A 6,857-nucleotide genomic window follows, 5' to 3' on the forward strand; every position below is an offset into this window, starting at 1 on the left:
GTTGCGGATATAGGAGCGATATGCCTGAGATGACCAGTGGCCAAGGATCTGGATGGTTTGATCCGAGATGCCCAGTCTGGCTGCTGTGGATGCTGCGCGGAAGGAATGGCTCGAATAGTGTTCTGAAGATATGCCTGAAATGTGGAGGACTCTGTGTAAATGCTTCTGGAACCAGAATCGAGTGGCCATTTTTCCTGTCTCGGCGAGAAAGAGCGGGTGGTGAGGTGATGCCTTGGTAGCATACCTAGAGCTGATGTATTTGGCCAGTGGCTCGTATGGGCTGAGATAGGAGTCGAGGCGGAAAATGTAGATAGGGAAAGAAATTCCCAGCTGATCTGTTTTACTCCTTCGGAGCGTGAATATGAGAGAGTCGGAAGTGTGGATGGTTATGTCAGATAGACTGGGATGATGAGAAGGATTATAGGCAGATGAAGTCGGGGCAAATTCGGAGCACCTCAGGAAGCCGAAAAAAGCCAGCAGGAACATGGATTCTAGGGTCAAGTCGACCATAGGGGATATGTAGCCTGAACGTAGAGAACGGATGCAGAGGCTGAGAAGGTCAGAAGTGAGTGGCAAGCGTCTGGTTTGCGCAAGCCTTTGATTAACATGGTAACATGGGAATGGGAGGTAGGAGGACAATGGAGGCCAGTGACTAGTTTGAAGAAGAAGTTGATTCCTGCTAAGTAGGTCTGGATGGTGGAGGACCGGATTTTTTGGACAGAATGAGCATGGGTGATAAAATTGCAGATAGACATGACGTCCAGAGAGGGAAATGACAGCTGGTAGGTGGCGTGGTATGCCTTGAAACAATTCCAGCCAGTTAGGTAGGCTGAGAGAGTGCTTGGGGCGAGGCTGTTGAGGATAGCTTCTTGTGAAGCGTTGGAGAGGTTTCCCAGCTGTGGAGCTAGTTGAATGTTGTGGCTGAAAACGGTGGGATTGGTATGGGATGAAAATCCGATTCGGGGGCCAAGTGTCTGAATTTCTGGAATGAGAAACGAGACAATGAATCAGCGATGCTGTTGTGGTGACCAGGAATGTGGGCTGCCCGGAGGATGAACTGGTGTTGAGCCGAGATTAACGTGAGTCTGGAACTGCATGATGGCTGGAGAACGGGATCGACCTTTGTTTAGGATCTCTACGACTGCGGTGTTATCGGAGTGGATGAGTATGGACTTCCTAGACCATTCATGCCCCCAAAGAATGGCAGCTATGACAATGGGGTATAGCTCGTGAAGCGCGGATGAAGGAGAGCGGGACTCGGAGTCGAGAGATTTGAACTCTGAGGGCCAAGCAGAAGCGAACCATCTCCCTCCATAGTAGCCACCAAAACCTATGGAGTGAGCTGCGTCCGTGTAAAGTTGGATGTCCTCGGGCTGGGTGATGAAGTCGTCGTAGAAGAAGAAAATGCCATTCCAAGAAGACAGGAAATGTTGCCACATACGCATTTCCATTTTGCAGGCATCGTCCAGATCGACTCTATCGTGGAGAGAGGGGACGGCTGCAGCTTTAGTCAGAAGGTTGGACAGGAAGGATTTTGCTTGTGGAATTATGCGAATGGCATAATTGAGATGGCCAAGGAGGGCTAGTAGCTGGCGTTTGGTGCATCTGTCTGCCAGGAGATAGTTCGACAGGAGCAGAGTGATGCGCTGTATTTTCTCTGAGGGCAGAGATGCCTGGAAGGAAATTGAGTCCAGGGTGATGCCTAAGAACTCGATGGATGTGCTCGGCCCTGAGGTTTTCTCCTCAGAAAGAGGGACACCAAGTTCTGAGAAAACTTTTGTGAGAGTAGTGAGCCCGAGGTGAGGAGGTGAGGCTGGTGGAGTGACGACGAGGAAATCGTCGAGAAGATGGAGTATGTAAGGGAGTCTGTGGTTGTTAGTCAGGATCCAGCACAGGGCTTCTGAAAGAGAGTTGAAGATCCTAGGACTGCTTCTGCAGCCGAAGGTAAGGCGCACAGAAAAATAATATGCACCTTTCCAGCAAACATCGAAAAAACGCCAGAAGTCTGGATGGATTGGCAAGACTTTGAATGCGCTGGTGATGTCTGCTTTAGAAAGCCAAGCTCCGCGTCCTGCCGGACGGATGAGGGTGATGGCATGGTCGATGGTTGCATATTGCATAGAGAAATCGGGACTAGGAATGACACTGTTGATGCTCGGAATGTGTGAGCCATGCGGGGAAGACAGGTCTATTATCAACCTCTTTTTTCCGGAGTATTTCCGAGTGGCGACGCCTATTGGGCTGATGCGGAATACCGGAAAAGGAGGATTGTCGAATGGGCCTATCATGAATCCTTCCTTGACTTCCTTGGCCAATAGGGTGTCGACAGTGTGAGGTTCCGCAAGAGCGGACTGAAGGTTGTGAGAGACGTGGGAAGTATCGGGAAGTACTTCTATACCTGGATGGAAACCATGTGTGGAGCCATTGATGAGAAAGTGAACGAACTGTCTATCCGGATGGTTTTGTAGAGCAGTGGCAAGGACATGTACCTTAATGGGTGTGCCGAGATGCCGTGCTAGTCAGTCTGCAGGTGTGGTTGGATTGTGGGGGCAGGTACTCCTGGCGTGAGCGCCTCCGCAGAAGGAGCAGACGTGCAGGAGGCGGCAGTTGGAAAGAGTGCAGCCCAGGTGGTTGAAGTTGTTGCACACCATCCTGCCTCCCTGGTAGAGGATTGGCCTTCCCCGTTTGTCGACTCCCTTCGGCACGGGGACATTGACTGAAGGACGTATGTCCGTGGGCCTGGGGATGATGTGAGGTGGGGGTGCGGCTTGTGATAGGCGGTTGAAGACTGGGGCGTTGCGCGAGGAAGAGGGACATGAGCGAGGTGGTGGAGCACTGACTGTGCATGCTGTGGCGGGGTGGGAAGGGGCTCCGCATAACTCGCAGGAGAGGGACGTGCGGGCTGCGAAGATGCGGCAGTAAAGCTCGGAGTCGAGGGCGCCCCAGTATGTTCCCTGATTAAATTGCTGTATCCGGCCAGCTGCCTGGTTAGCAAAGTGGACGTGGTAGCTGTAAAAACCGGTCCCTTCGAAACGTAAGGCCATGTCAAGCACGATAGATAGATAATCATCTAGTTCGGATCTCCGTGCGGGAAAGGCTGAGCAGATAATGTCGCGGTAAAGTGAAAGTGCAAGGGCGAATTCTGCAGGAGTTAAATCCTTTGACCTTGAAGGTAATGGGTGGCGGAGCTGCAGTGAACCGAAGTTAGTCTGCATTTCCCTGGGCTGGCTAGTGTCAACAATGGAAGGCTGAAGGAGCTGGGCTAAATCTACGTAGTTACCGGTGAGTATCTGCTGGCGTAATGCAGGAGAGACGGGAGAAGGGCGACAAACTGACGAAGCTGGCTGGGTGGGTGGAGCTGCTGTGGCTAGAGTGTAATTATTGGCACAGGGATAAAAAACATTTGGGTGTTGGGGAAGGGAGGGGGTGGGGATGGAGAGGGGGGGGGGGGGGGGGGGGGGGGGGGGAAGGACAGACCAGTTGGAAATGAAGGAGGAGGCTGGGAATAAGCGACTTGATTAGCCTGTGGCGGGGCCCCTTGAGTTACAGGAAGGGGCTCTCGTGCTGCCGTGTTGGCTGTGAAAGAAAAGGGGGGAGCGGAAGCCATGTTGCTGTGAGCGGCTGAAGGAAGGGTAGAGGAAGGGATGATGGGATGAAAGGATGTATGTGCACAGGGATTTTGTGAAGCCTGCGAAGACAGGGATGAAAAGAAAGCTGAGATCAGCTGAGAGAAGTCTGAAACGGAGGGAGCAGGCACAGGGGGACATAAGACCTGCCCCCCACCAGGGGGGGCTGATGATGCAGGCTGCGGCTGTGGCGGCGGAGGCTCTGTGACGTCACGCCTGACGACACGGGCGGTGGTTGGCTCTGGCGAGGAAGCCGGAAGCGCGGGAGGTACGGTGTTTGTTGTTGCTGTATTGATGGAGGCTGAATATAGTTTAAACAGTGTAGCTTTATTGTCGCCGCGGTGGAAGAGAATGCCTTTCCCTCTCAGGAAACGTTGGAGGCGGGCGACGGTCCACTCTCTGATGTCGGGCTCTGTTTGTGGACGAGGAGACTGCCGAGTGGAAGATGAGGGCACACTGCGAGTGCGTCGTGGTGGATCGCCGAGGACTGTAGGCCTACGTGAGGGGGGCTGCTGCCGATGAGAAGAGGGTTGGAGCCGGCTCCTACGACCATGCCTGCTACGTCCATGGTTTTCGGCCCTCGCAGAAGGAGGAGAGGAGGCCTGAGATCTGCTGGGAGTCGGAGAGATCTCGTTGGTGGAGCTTGAGTGGAGAAGCCGACGGGGCCGTGGTACGTTAACCACTGAGCACAGGCGACTCCGCTGGGGCGCTTGGCTGTGGTCTGGTTGCTGTGGCATGTCTGGTGGAGGATAACTGGCTCTGAACAAGTCATCATCGTCCTCTGAATCGGGTGGATTGAGCCGCAGTTCGGGATCCATGGTGAGTTGACTGTTTGAAATCGATTTAGTAATGCTGTCGAGCGTTTAGGAGCGATGCACGGTCTGTCTGTTGTCGAGAGATCTGAGACAAACGAGGCAGGATGGGTTGACCAGGTATAAGTAGACTAGGCAGGTGATTAGAGGTGTGGTTGAGGCGTGGCCCTGCTCCCGAACCTAAGTTAACTAATTAACTTCATTTCAGTAAGTTCATAGTATGAATCAGAGTAAGTAGTATCAAACAGATAAGGATAGTATCTTCATGTAACAAAAACAACAGATTTTAAAGGTCCCATATTCTCCACTTCCCAGAGTTTTATTTTCTGTCTTGAGGTCCATTCAAAGCTGTGTGTGTGGTGTCATGTACCAAAAACACTCTCAATCCATTTTTACACGTTCATTTTCCAGCATCTCTCTGAGCCTTACCAAGAACAGGCTGTTTCTGTCGCTGTGTCTTTAAGGCTCATTAATATTAACGACCCCTCTGTTCTGATTGGCTAACCGTTTCAAGAGTTAAACGTGAGACACCGCAGCCCGGCAGCTACAGGTAGGGAAAACTCCTGTAATAAACAATGACAACCGCTCAACCGCTTTGAAAAAAACACTTTGTTAGTCTATTATTTCTTACAAAAATGATAATGAGTTACGTAAGTCCAAACGGCTCGTTTAGAGACTCGCTTTTCTAATATGGTTTGTGTGGATTTAGTTGGCGACCGTGCGTTTTGATACTTTCACCATGTTTAGATAGCACATCCAACTCCTTTCCTGTTTTACATGATATGGGACCTTTAATGCTTTTCTAAAAATATAATTGTTTTTTGTTCATGCCTCATGATGGTTTCCACACCTTTTTAGGACCACCAAACACTCAAATCCAATCCAAGTGTTTTGTAGCCAAGCGTAAATATTGGACTTTTGGACCCACAGTGCAATCGTTCGGCTACAAAACACTTCCAATATGCTGTACGAGCTGTTTGGAGAAATTTGATGGACATTTTATGTTTTTTTAGAGGCAAGGTGCATGGCCCCGTTAACTTCAATAGTTTAGGAGAAGGCTGAGATGGAACTATGGGGACCACTGTGTGCTCGGTAGTCCTACAAACTTCAATGGAGTTTTGACTGACGGGTGAATTTTCATTTTGTGGGGAACTATTTTTTTAATCTATGACTTTTATTGACCTCTATTGGCACCCAAAAAAGCTACAAATCTCAGCACCTGGTGAAGTAATCGTTGAGTCACTGGTATCGATCAACAACCTCATCGACCACCTGCAGATATATTATGGTAATTTTGTACATTTTGTGGTTTTGAAGATTAAATTATGATTTTTTTGGTCAAGTTATTGAGTTAACATTCAGGTGTTAACTGTCTAACATTCAAATTGAAAACAAAAAAAACAGTAAAAGTAGGGGTTTTTGAGCAGCAGTTACAATAAAAACTGTTAGGGGTTGGTCAAAACTGAATGAACTCATGGTGCTGCAGGGTGCGTTAGATAAAAACATCCACCAAATTGCAGATGTTACGCTCTGAGGACCATGTTTGATTAAAATGCTGTGACCAATTTGTACAAGGAAACACATTTTGGAAGCAGCAGCAACACAGTGAAAGGACTTTCGTCGCATTTTAAACCAAGAGTAAACACCAATCTGATTCATGAACGTGTCACTGATCTCGCCTCCGCTCTCTTCCCCTCCATCATTCCCTTCTGTCATCAAGTCAAGGCTGTTGGCTGCTCCTATAATAAACAGTGTTGTTTTTATTTATACACACACACACACACACACACACACACACGATTAATGTGTTTGATAATTACGTGGCTGATGAATGGACACATCACAGTGCCTATTATAAGTGAATGCTCAGTGTGTTTGTTTGCTAGACTGTATGCGTCCTTTACTGTGCCATTATAATAGGTGCAGTGATGTGTCCATTCATCATCCCTATCATTATGAAACACTCATTGTACTCTGTGTGTCTGTGTGTGTGTTATCTATCAAAAAACAGTTATTTAGTTAGCCATTGTTTTGTGTGTGTTTGTGTTTGTGTGTATATGTGTGTGTGTGGCGTTCCCATGTGCTTTGTGATTCTTTACATTTACGCTAATTGGAATACAATGGCTTTGATAGCTGAACCCTGGTCCAACCTAAACACATTAACGGCCTAACTACAGGCACCTCTATTGGGAATTGGTTATCAGGCCTACGCACATGTATAAACACACACACGCACACGCACACGCACACACGCACACGCACACGCACGCACACACACAACCTGAAAATCATTCTCAATGCCATTTGGTAAACCAGCTGATATGACTAACACCTTGTTAAGAGCCAGTTTTAGCAAAGATACATACAGCCTTGACTACATTATTCAGAGTGAAAAGCATGAAAACTATGTGGGTGCACT

The 6,857-nt window shown here is 48.9% G+C and overlaps 1 pseudogene; it reads right to left on the bottom strand.

The window, feature by feature from the left end:
* Positions 1-904: 904 nt before the first annotated feature.
* LOC139914639 (uncharacterized) lies at positions 905-3,044 on the bottom strand (annotated as a pseudogene).
* Positions 3,045-6,857: the final 3,813 nt, after the last annotated feature.

This window comes from Centroberyx gerrardi, chromosome 17 (assembly GCF_048128805.1).
Source record: "Centroberyx gerrardi isolate f3 chromosome 17, fCenGer3.hap1.cur.20231027, whole genome shotgun sequence".
NCBI lineage: Eukaryota > Metazoa > Chordata > Actinopteri > Beryciformes > Berycidae > Centroberyx > Centroberyx gerrardi.